Source organism: Equus asinus, chromosome 3, assembly GCF_041296235.1.
Source record: "Equus asinus isolate D_3611 breed Donkey chromosome 3, EquAss-T2T_v2, whole genome shotgun sequence".
Taxonomy (NCBI): domain Eukaryota; kingdom Metazoa; phylum Chordata; class Mammalia; order Perissodactyla; family Equidae; genus Equus; species Equus asinus.
In genome coordinates this window covers 82,755,280-82,767,499 of record NC_091792.1, presented here as the reverse complement: position 1 = coordinate 82,767,499, position 12,220 = coordinate 82,755,280, and the positions used below count along the sequence as shown (strand labels likewise).

The 12,220-nt window shown below is 41.2% G+C and overlaps 1 long non-coding RNA gene across 2 annotated transcripts in view; it reads left to right on the top strand.

Moving 5' to 3' along the window:
- The window catches only part of LOC139044832 (uncharacterized), a 36,121-nt gene extending 25,229 nt beyond the window's left edge, over positions 1–10,892 (top strand). Inside the window, exons 3-5 of one of the 2 annotated variants that reach the window (XR_011502122.1) lie at positions 492–598; positions 3,622–3,753; positions 6,688–10,892. This is a non-coding gene — a long non-coding RNA (uncharacterized lncRNA). Of the gene's footprint in view, positions 1–491; positions 599–3,621; positions 3,754–4,386; positions 6,147–6,687 lie in introns of those variants that run through there. The other variant, XR_011502121.1, reaches the window with a different exon arrangement.
- Positions 10,893–12,220: the final 1,328 nt, after the last annotated feature.

Below are 12,220 nucleotides of genomic sequence, written 5' to 3'. Positions count from 1 at the left end.
AGATTCTACATATAAGTGATATCATACAGTACTTGTCTTTCTCTGTCTGACCTATCTCACTTAGCACAACGTGCTCAAGGTCCATCCATGTTGTACAAATGGAAGGATAGCCTCCTTGCTCATGGCTGAACAATATTCCATTGTGTTTGTGTACCACATCTTTTTCATCCATTCATCTGTTGATGGGCATTTGGGTTGTTCCCATATCTTGGCTATTGTGAATAATTCTGCAATAAACATGGGACTGCACATATCTCATTGAAATCCTGTTCTCATTTTCCTTTGGATAAATGCTCAGAAGTGGAATTCCTGGATCATATAGTAGATGTATTTTTAATTTTTTGAGGAACCTCCATATTGTTTTCCATAGTGGTCAAAACTGACAGAAACGGAAACTGACATTCAGCTTACTAATTTATTTGGGACTTTGTTTTTCAAAATGTGGTTTGAAATGTGGCTAGAACTCTTGTGATAGGCTCTCTTTCGTCCAGGTTGCTACAAGAGCAGAATGCTAGTTGGAGCCTGGTGTCCATCATTGCTCTGTTTTGTGACAGCGTATCTGAAAATGAAGCCAATATGATGAAAAGCATGTGGAAAGGTGAGGAGGGACTGGCTCCTGATGATGTTGTTTGAGCCTCTGAATCCAGCTGTACCTGAAGCTGGGTCTGCTTTTGCATTTCTCCTGGTTTGCTTAATTTGGTATGAATTAAGTTTCTGTCATTTTCAAATGAAAGGGTAACTAATATCACATATCGGGGGCCTGCTCTCTACCAGACCCGTCAAGTATATTAGAATGTACACCTTGTAATGGCATGGTCCTGCTTTATTTTTATCCGTAGCGCTTACCATAATTTACCACGCTACGTGTTTTGCTTGTTTCTTTGGCTTGTGTGTATCCCTTCCCGATACAAGGCAAGCCTCGTGTCTGTTCCATTCACTCCTCCGTGTCTGGCTCTTGGTGCAAAGCCTCAAGGTCATGCTTAGTGAGCTGAGGCGCAATGGGGGAGTTCTGAGCAGAGGAGTGACAGGACCTGACTGACTGTTTTATACCGCCACTCCGTTACTCCGTGTTGAGAAGAAACCGAAGGGGGAGTGTGAGGAGAGAAAGAAGGGCAAGCAATTTGGAGACTACAGCAATATCCAGGCGGGAGGTGACGGTGACTTGGACCAGGGTGGTAGCAAGGTTGACAGTGGAAAGCGGTCTGATTCTGGAGGTATCTAAAGGCCAAATCATCAAGATTTGGTGACAAATTAGATAATGGAGATGAGAAAAAGCGAGGAATGAAAGATAACTTCAGGGATTTTTGACTTAATTGTGCAGGCATCTTTTTCTCCTCTGTCAATTGATTTGTTTAAGGGTAACCACATCCTCCTTGCCAGTTACTGATTTAGGAAGAGGCATGTGACCCTCATTATAGCTAATGGGATATGACGAGACATCTGCTGGGAGCTTCTCCATGAAAGAGCCACAGGAAGAAAGTCACCTACCTTTTCCCGTGGATGTAGTTGTGCCTGGATGTGATACCTGGGATCTTAGACTATCTTGACACCCCCCCTGAGGATCAAGCCAACCTGGAGATTGGCAGAGCTGAGAGATGGAGAGAACCAGCATCCTTGGCGCTGTCAGTAAGCCACTGAGTCAACCACGCCCAGCTCTGAACATCTTCATTTCGAGATGTTGTATTTCTGGTTTGCTTAAGACAGTTTGCGGCAGGATTTCAGTTACCTTACAACCTAAAGCATACCGATCCAGGACACTCTTTTGTAGGTTTCACAATGTATCCTTTATAGAAGTACCAAAGGATTTAGAAATGCTTCCAATGTGTCCAAAACAATGTATCCTACATTATGATACTCTTGGCTGGAGGAAAAAGATTTGGTAGGAGGAAAAAGGCTGGATAGGAAACCAATTTCACTGTTCCAGTAGAAAACAAATTATACGCACATTGATTTACGACATGAAAGGAAACAAATCAGTTGAGGAATTGTGAGTGCAGAGCTGTGGTGCCCTAGAGCAGTGTTTTTCCAAATGCAGTTTGTGACCTGCTCGTAGGTCATATAAACAACTTAGTGAGTCTAGACTAGCGTTCAAAAAATGGAATAGAACAAACAGGCCAGGGTAGAATAGCACAGCATAGAAGAGAAAATATCAGAGCACATAGTAAGGATTATTGTCTTGTGGAACTTTTGTTTCAGTTATGTATTTATATATGTGTCTACTGAGTCATGGGAAATGTATGCTTTATGGTAGGTCACGGCCAAAAAGGTCTGAGAAATACTGTCCAAGAATAAATGGAGGCACTGACCTTCCCTCTTCACACACAACTCTCTAAACCACCAGCACGGACTGGTCGATTTGCTTTAATTATACAAATAAATCTAACGTCTTTTCTAATGAAAGATATTCTCATCATGTGACTGTAATAAAATGTCTCTTCGCAAATAAAAATGATGCCCAGATGCAGGGACTCACAGGGGAACCGGGACACCCAGCTGAGCCATGGCAGCCCCCTGGTCCCAGAGGGAGTCGTTTGATGAAGGCTGCGCTTGTGTTCTCCCCCAGGAGTCTTTATGAAACCATCTTTGGTTTCTGCCTGATTCTTGCTTCTTATTGCTGACACTGGGGGAGGAGGCAAAAGAGATGTTTATTTCCATGGCATTGCTGGTGAAATTACCCTTGTAGGAGTGTAGATTCATATTAAAGATGATTTTTTTTAATTCCAAAGAGATTAGAAATCACTCCCCAAATTTCGATTTCCACTGCAATTAGTTGTTCATTAGGAGGCCCACTGTGCATCCTGGATGCCCAACAAGTGGCCCCGTTTGTTCTGAGGGCTCTTAGAAGTCATACCTGTTCATGACATGAAAGGCTTGGTGAGGTAGGTCTGTGCTCCATGTCATATGCCTTCATCCCACCTCTAACTTCAGTGCAGGGCAATGGACAGTCCTGCGCAGGCTCGGGACTCAGGTACCCGCTGTGGTAACCTCAGGGCCTGTCCCAACATCTGCCACACAACATTTGCCCATGCACCATCAGCCCAGAAGCACTGGGCACTGAACGTGCCTGGGTGAAATCCTCAACTAAGGAGCGGTGGGTGCTGGTGGACACACGCTCTGGCCTCCTGTCCTTCGGGAGACAATCCCAGGAAGAGTCCTGTGTGCTTCTCAGAGGTCCCTGAATCTCAGAAATTGAATCCCCGCTGCCCGCGCTGGCGCTTGACAGTGCGCCCTTGTCTTGACATCTCCTCCTCTCCTGTCCCTCGCTCCCTTTTCCCTCCTGCCTGCTCCTGGGGACAGCCTCCCAACAGAACACCTGCACCCAAGCCCTCGGCTGGGACTCCGCTTTTGGGGGAACTGAAAGAGAAGCTGAACTAAATGGGATCTAACTGACTCAGGAAAAACAAGAACCACAATTCTACGAACCCAAACGAAGCCTTTGCTATGATGTCCTTACACATAAATGCTTTTAAAAGGATAGGAAGGGATCCCAGAACTACTTAGGGGAATAGTCCTTGGAAGAACCAAAGAATATGAGGTAGCAACTTAGAAATCAGCAGCGAAGCTTAGCAGTGTTTTAGAGCAGAGGTTAGTTGTCTCTGAACCCATTTCTTACCCACCCAGGAGCCGAAGAAGTCAGAAGTGGACGGCAGCAGCTGAGACAGCGGGAAGGTCCATAGGCCACCCCGGAACCCCCTTCTCTCCAGAGAGAGGCCAGCAAATGCCAGCTGCCCTTCTACTCGGACCCCATCTCAGGTAAAACCAGCCCACTGAGGAGGGGAAAAGCTATTCTGGGGAACGGTCTTTCCCAAATAAGGAGCCAAAAGAAAAAAGAGAAAAAAAATCAGAAAAATAAATGATTTAAACATTTTTATGTATAAATGAATATGATATTGCTTGATTTAGAAAAATCACTAACTTTAAGAAATGTGGAAGGCAATTGAATGAACAAAAGCTCTAAGGTACGAAATATATTTGTGTCAAAATGCAGCATCATTTTCAAATACTCATAGAAATAACAATCTGGTTTACTAAGCCAATGTTTAAAAGAATTCCTTAGGCAAATTGTTCTGGTAAATGTGTGATACTGGTTATTTTTCAGTTAATGAATGCTTGAAACGGTATATTGTCATAAGCATTTTAAATATTTCTCCGGCTTCTCTTTGTTATTTATGAATAGAAAGACATTTTTAGTGTTAAATCCTCACTCAACCTTTAGAATGTCACAAACGATGCTTTAGGGCTGTCTGGATTAGTGACATTCTCCTGCCCTGACATGTACCTACGGAGCAGGACACACCAAGGCTGAGAGCCTGTCATTTTTTCTTTATTTAACGTTGGTCAGGCCCTTATTAGTGTTGAATCAAATTTTGGTTTCTGAATTTCTAGAGAGCTATAGAAGAGTTGGAAAAGGTCCAAAGAGAAGCAACAGAAACTATTAAAAGGATGGAGGGGAAGACCTCCGAGGAAAGGTTAAAGACGCTGAACTGGCTTCGCCTTGAAAATTGCAGGCCAAGGACTGATTTAATAACTTTCTTCAAGAACAGGATGGTTTCTTTGGAGGAGGATGCTAGCTGGCTTTTCTCCATCTCTATAGAGATGAAAACCAGATAAAATTGGATTAGAATGCAACAAGAGAGTTCTCTTTGACCTAAGGCAGAACTCAGCTGCAAAGGTGATTAAACTCTGTCATTACCATCGCTGGCGAGCTTTGAAAATACGTCCAAAACCATTAGCTATGGGCATTGTAGGCAGCTCGCTGGAGAGGAAACCCCTCTCCACTCTGTGCTTCCCTGTCTGAATTCTCAACAGCCAGGTTAGACGGTCTGGTCGGTGCAGGGGGAGACCAGATTTCCTACACTCGGGAACAAGAGCACCAGAATATATCATCTTTCATTCTGAAGCTAGAAAGATTCAGCATAAAATGAATGATATTAGCCATATGCTCAAGAAACGCAACTCTAAGAGATGGCTTGCAAATATTACCAATAAAACTAGCATTTCCCAAATTTCATAAAGGGGCTAATAGAAACCACGTTGAAACATACCTAAGAGAATCTGTGGTTTAATAATATTCATTATTCATCCATTGAACACCTGCTATGTTTCAGGCAGTGTGCCGGGCACTGGAGATTCCAAGTCAAATCTGACATGGCCACTGTCCCTGGGGAGTTTACAGTCTGGTGAGGAGAGAGACATATTACAGCTAATCCCATGATGGGTAGGAGCACGGTGTGCAGTGGGAACACCTGAGTGGGACCCCATAGAGAAGGTGGATGTTAAAGGAAGAAATGATAATACCAGGTACAAATAATAATACCAAGTTCAGTACTGACTACGTGCCAGGCACTGTATCAAGTGCTTAACCAGCCTGATTTCATTTAATCATCAGGACCTCCTTCATTTATTCATTCATCAAACATTTGAGCTCTGCTGTGTTCCAGGAACTGGGCATACAACGGTGGGCTGAATAAATATAGACTCTGCTCCCCCAGAGCTTAGTCTCTAAGGGACGCTAAACAATAATCAAACAATCACAGAAGGGTAATGGAAAAGAAAAGAAAAGTTAACTATAATATTTGCAATTTTCTTCACTCTTTCAACCATCACGGAGAATTCCGCCTTTGTCCTCTAAACTTCTCCCCTCTCCTCCCTCCCCGGCCCCACTCCGAGAAGAACTCTCTGCCAGCGGGGTTCCTGAGCTGTTGTGATGCCAAATCCAGTTAATGCGGAAAGAGAGACTAGACTTTAGAAGTAGGGATGAGCAATTTACATAAGAAAAGAAAGAAGTAGACGGAACTAAGATTAAAAAATAAAAATATTTAAACTATTGCTTTTTATAACTTTTATTGAACACCTTATTATACTTCAGGAACAGTTAAATACACTTTACTAGCATTGTCTCTTACATTTCTCCCCAAAACAGTGGGAGAGTTATTGAATTTGTCCCCATTTTACAGATGTGAAAACTGAGACATAAAGAAGTTAAGTAACTTGCACAAGCTTGCAGAGTTAATAAGGGGTGTAGCCAGGATTTAAAACCAGCTGGTGTGACCCAGAGCCCCCCTGGCTACAAGAGAGAAGAGCCTTGGGGCAGTCACGTGGTGTGAGCGAGAGGAGCGGCAAGATGGATGTTATGAAGTGTACCTGTGAGTTATTAACTGGACCCCCTTGATGTTCTCTGATTGGTTTTAGTAAAGAATTGAATTGCTTTTAACTACTACCTTTGAGTTGATGTTTCTTTGACAGTCACTCTGTGCTGGGACTAGACCACGTGGGGCCCCGATTTTCATTTTGGACATATAGCATACCATTGTAAACTGTGCTATGTGTTATGAAGGAAAAATACAGGGAATTCTGAGAGCACAGGCAGGGGTCCTCGACCTGGCCCACCGGGTCGGGGAAATTCTCCTGAGAAAGTCCCAATGGAGCCTGACCTGAAGGCCCAGTAATCGTGACCTGGGTGGAAAGTTTGGGGGTGGAGGGGAGCGTATTCCAGGCAAAGGGAACCATAAGTGCAGAGGCAGCAAGGAGAGGATGGAGCAGGACTTGGGGAACCTAGAAGATGGAGAGCTGCAGCACTGACAGTGAGCGGACTCAGCAGACAGGGCTGGAGAGCTGCAGAGACGTTAGACTGAAACAGCACATAAACACTGACCAGCTTAAACTAATTTTGCTTCCTTAAAACAGGTTATTGATGAGTCAAATCTTGCTCAGTGACAGAGACAGCACTGCTCATGTGCCAGGCAAAACCCACAGCGCCAGGATGACCCTGGAACCAAGAATCTTCAGAAACGTTGCCACCTGAGCCCTTCCTGAAGCACGAAGTCCTCCAATAAGGAAAATCCAGCTTCCAGCAGCCCAAGTAGCTTGATAACCTTATATGGATGGATTCAAGACTAGCCAGTCAGCTTACGTGGGCCCAGCTGTAGCTTAGTTGCTCCGAACTCTAAATTTTGCCCCTACCCTGGATCAGGGAGACAGATTTGAGAGTCTTGCCTTGCAATAAAGTCTTTATTTTCTCAAAAGCCGGTGCCCTAGCATTGGCTGCTACGCACGTAGGGTGGCAAGCCCTTACTCGGTAACAAGATCATGGTAACATCCCTGAGGCAGGGGACCCAGGGAACCCTGAAAGAGAGCCAGGTTTGGGATGGTCATTCAGATTCCTGTCGTCCTCCTTCAGTCTTTGGAGAGGAGGATGCTCCTTTCCTGCAGGTGTAGGGAGGGCACCTCACAGGAGGGTTCTCGTGGTCTAACTCACCTGCCATTTCTCAGATTCTCTCAGCTTGAAATATTCAATATGCCAATGTGCCATATTTTGGGGTATTGTGTCCTGAGCCTCACCAATAGGAACATAGGCTCCAGGCTGGCTGGGTTTGAATCTCAGCTCCATCTCTCATTAGTTGTGTGACTGTGGGAAAGTGGCTGCCCTCTCTGTGCCTCGGTATTTCTCATCTGTAAAATCGGGTTAATAATACTTACCATATATAGAGTTGTATGAGGATCAAATGAGTTATGTGAATAGCTGCTGTTATTATTACCAGATGAATTCTGAGCAGACTTTTAAGTATGAATAAGATTCTATGGTGGGGGAGCTGTATAAGTGGAGGAAGCAGTATTCAAAAAGGATGGATATGGGAAAGCAGAGGGTGCTCAGAAAACTACTGGTTTTCCAATTTGACTGAGGCAGAGGGTATATGTTAGGAACAAGAGACATAGAAGCTAGAACGTTTGGTGAGCATCACATGAGATAGCCAGCTGAGGAATGTCCACTTAATTCCAAAGAGCATATAGAACTTCTGAGGGTTTCTGAGCAGGTATATAAAAAGACTAGGGTTGTATTTTGGAAAGAGTAATCTAGCAGTCACGTAGTGTAAATTATCGTGGGAAAGACTTACTTTGCACTCTAAGAAATCTTCTTGCTGGAAATTCTCTTCTTAAGTAGACTCTCATACTGGCAAGCAAATATATTGAGCAGCCGACAAAATATGCTGGTCTATTTGGCAGTCATATTTCTCAGGGTAAATTAATATAATCTGTGGCTGGTAAATCAGTCTATCCATGCATCCGTCAATCGACTTGCTTATTACTTTAAAATGCATTTCCTTCTAGAAGAATCTAAGAACACTTATACTCAAATACAGCAGTTAAATAAATCAGAAATGAAAATCAAAAACCATATAGGGGAAATGGAAAGATAATTATCTAGGATAAGAATCTAGAATAAGATGTAAATTCAGTGGATCATTACATTAACTCTAGCTTCCTAAAAGCCCAGGCATAAAGGGAATCTGAACTGTGCAGTTTTTAATGCCTAATAAAAGAAAATTTATTAGTTTTTTTTAGGTAAGACTATCTCTTTCTTCCTGGAGTCAAACAGAAGATTAGCAATATACTTTCTAGTGAAGCCCAGTTTTTAGACAATAATAAATCAATCTTCATTTTTAATGACTAGTTGGCATGAGCAGTCCCAGAGCCTGATAATTCCCCTGAACGGAGAAGATTTTTCTGAACTTACACAATCAAAGCCTTGAAAAGAAGTATCCTGGGTGTTCGTCATACACATGCAGATGTCCAGGGTAGAGAAGCAATGGGAAGGCTACGCGTGGTGTCTGTCACAGACAATGAAGTCCAGGAGGTGTCCTCACCACAGAAATAGTTTGGCTAACTTTCTATTAGAAAAGTGGGTTATTTCAACTTAGTTTTAAAATATGAGCTATTTTAACTCACAGAAAAGTACAGAAAATAATAACAAACATCCATGTTTCCACTACCAATATTTAGCAAGGATTTCTACATTTCATATTTGAATCCTTTTTTTTTTTTTGAAAGAAATAAAGCTTTAGAGAGAGAGTTGAAGTCTCTTTTTTGCTCTAACTGGTCCCAGTTGGCTCCTTTCTTCACTGACGTCAACTAGTATAGTGAAGTTAGTGTGTATTCTTTCTATCTGTGTCTTCCTGGCTTTACTACAGAGGCATGTATGATACATATATCAAACAATACTGATTGGCATCAAACTGTAGGAATTATTCTGCAACATTTTTATCCATTATTATGTGTTTGCGATTTAGTCATCAACATCTAAACATAAATGTAGTCCGTTCTGTATTCTATTGTGAAAAAACCCATGTATGTAATCCTGACACTCAATTAACGTACATGTGAGTTGCTTCCAATATTTCATTATTATAAATAATGCTGCACCCAACAGCCTTATACATGTTAGGTTGAGCACCCATGCTACTTTCTCTTGGGAGTATACTTAGAAATGGAGTTGCTGGATCATGAGGTATGAATATCTTAAACTGTATTGGACAGGGTCAAGTTGCTCTCTGAACTGGCCAAACTGATTTAGTCCACTATCAGCAGAATATCGCAACTCCTGTTTCATCCTAATACTTGGTATTCCCATACTTTACAAAATGAAAACAACACGTGAAATGGTGGCTCATTGTTTTGATTTCCAGGATTATTGGGAAAGAACTTTATCTTTTCAAACGTTTATTGGCCATTCATGTACACTCTTCTGTGAATTGCCTTAATGAATCTTTTACCTATTTTTATAACTGGGCATTTGTTTTACCTTTTTTCATACTGATTTGTATGAGTGTCATATATGGTCTTCTTATAATCTGTATTTGGATTACATGAGGTTTAATATGTTCTGCTGTCTATGACTTGTTTCCAAAAATATTAGTGGTATCTTTTGTCTATAGAAGTTTTAAATGATACCACCCTGAAATCTAATATAAGATAAAACTCACCAAAACAATGCGTATTTCCCACTTTTTGTTGAATAAAGACAATCCTCCTTCTGCTAATTTCATTACTCTCAGGAGAATAACTAAAGTTTGGGGTGATCCATCAGGATAGGTGGGGCCAAGGAAAGACACCTGCCTTCAGGAATATCTTCCGCTCAGCAGCCTGGGAGAGGCATCTGCTGGGCTAAAGCACACGACATCTAAGTCCTTTCTTGTCAGCAGGAAGAGGAACTGCTGAAAAACACACCCTCAGCCGTTGAAGAGACCTGAAACTTTTCCAAATTATATCATGCTCTAGAGAACATATGAAAAAAATTGTTTCTTTGGAAGCTTATGGCCCAGATTAGAAGGACATAAATTTCATTTTTCCAGTGAGCTTGCACTTACCTTTCCTCAATAACAGGATGTGCCACAGGCCACAGTGTGTTTACGGCCCCTTGTGACAGTGCCCTGGCTCGGTTTAACTTCCTTTGACTAATATCCCTGAATTCACTCCTCTGAAACACCTTCCATCTCTTTCCAACAATAACCAGTTAGATATCTTCATAGAAGAAAAAAATGACCCAAATAATAAAACTTACAAAACTCCCAAGGACAGATTTAGCAAGAAACATCCAGATGGACTCTATTGAGAAACAAAAGATTTTAATTATTGGAGAGAAGGACTGTGGTCCTGGATGAGGACAGTCATTATTGAAATGATGTTAATTGTCCCCAAATTTATATATATGCTCAACATAATTATGAATAAAAATTCATCTGAAAAATAAACTGGTATAAATATCCAGAAAACTTCTAAAAACAAGAGTAATAAATTATAACTGCCTTGCCAGATCTTTAAATGTTTAAAACTGATGCCAAAACACAAAGTCCAAAAGCAAGGACAATAAATTATTAAGTGATGAATGTGACTTTTGAAATCGGTTTGAAAGGGATGGACAATTCAATTTATGATGTGAATAACCACTTAACCAAGACAAAGTTAGGCGACTACTTCACACCATACACCAGAATAAATTCCAGATAAACTAAAGGCTTAATGGTAAAAAAATGAAGCCATAAAATTATCAAAAGAATATAGAGTTGGGTATTTACATATCCTTGGGAGTGCAGATGGCCTTTCTGAGAAAAGCCAAAGAACATAATAGAAAAAAAAAAATCAATAGAAACGATTACAAATTTCTTCATGGTCATAATGATGATGAGGATGATAAAGTCGAAAGAAAAATTACAATCTTATCTTTATCTTTAATATGCAAATAAGACATGTCTAAAAGGATGCATACTGAAGGATAACAGTTATAATGTAGGGAGAAGAAGGGAGAAACGTTCACTTTTTACTTTGTACATTTTTGAAAAAAGAAGCAAATGTGGTGGGATCAAGCCCGTTTTTACTTTTCTTTCTCTGTATTTTCTAGGTTTTAATTTTTCTATAATAGACAAGCACCACTACTTGTTTTTATCAGAAAAAAACCATCTTGTAAAGTAACACTAAAGCTTTAAAGCAGGTTAAAAGTGAATAACTCTAAGAAGGAAGCACTCAAAAATCAGTTTTAAAAAGTCAGTCCTCCCAGATGAAAGCCAGGCAAAGGGCAGGAGTAGAAAAAAGCCGTTGATGAGAGAAGTAAGAATGGCCAATAAGCACAACAAACTCCATTGAATTTCACTAGTAATCAAGGAAATACAAATTAAAATAACCCTGAGATAGCACAGTGGCTGGTGAAATTGGCAAAGATTAGAGAGAGATGGTGCTCAGAGTGGGTGACAGTTTGGGGAACATGCTCTCAGCGGTGCTGGGGTGGCACAGATTTGTGGAATGGCCCTGGTGGGGAATTTGCAGACTATATCAGAAGTCTTTAAATGTGCTACCTTTGACCCCCAAATTTTGTCTTCAGCAATTTTTCCAAAGAAAATCATCAAACAAGTGCACAAAGACTATTAAAGTATTGTTTGTAATAGTGAAAACTAGACTCTGTTTAAATGTTCATCAACCGAGGCGAGGTTAAGTCAATGATGGAAAATCCACAAAATGCAATACTATACAATTCTTAAATAGGTATGTAAATTTATAATTATTCAATGGAAAGATGTCCCCAAAATAGTGGAAAAGGCAGGTTATAAAACAGAATTTATAACACAATCACACTTTTAAAAGTGTGTGTGTGTGTGTAGTGTAGTGTACAAAGGCAGACAAAAAACTCTAGAAAGAAATACTCACCTTCCACAATTTTGAGGGGGGGGTTTTGTAAGGAAGATTCACCCTAAGCTAACATCTGTTGCCAATCTTCCTCTTTTTTTTGCTTGAGGAAGATTGTTGCTGAGCTAACATCCATGCCAATCTTCCTCTATTTTGTGTGGGACACCACCACAGCATGGCTTGACAAGCAGTGCTAGGTCTGTGCCCAGGATCCGAACCTGTGAACCCCAGGCCGCCCAAGCACAGTGCACGAACTTGACCACTC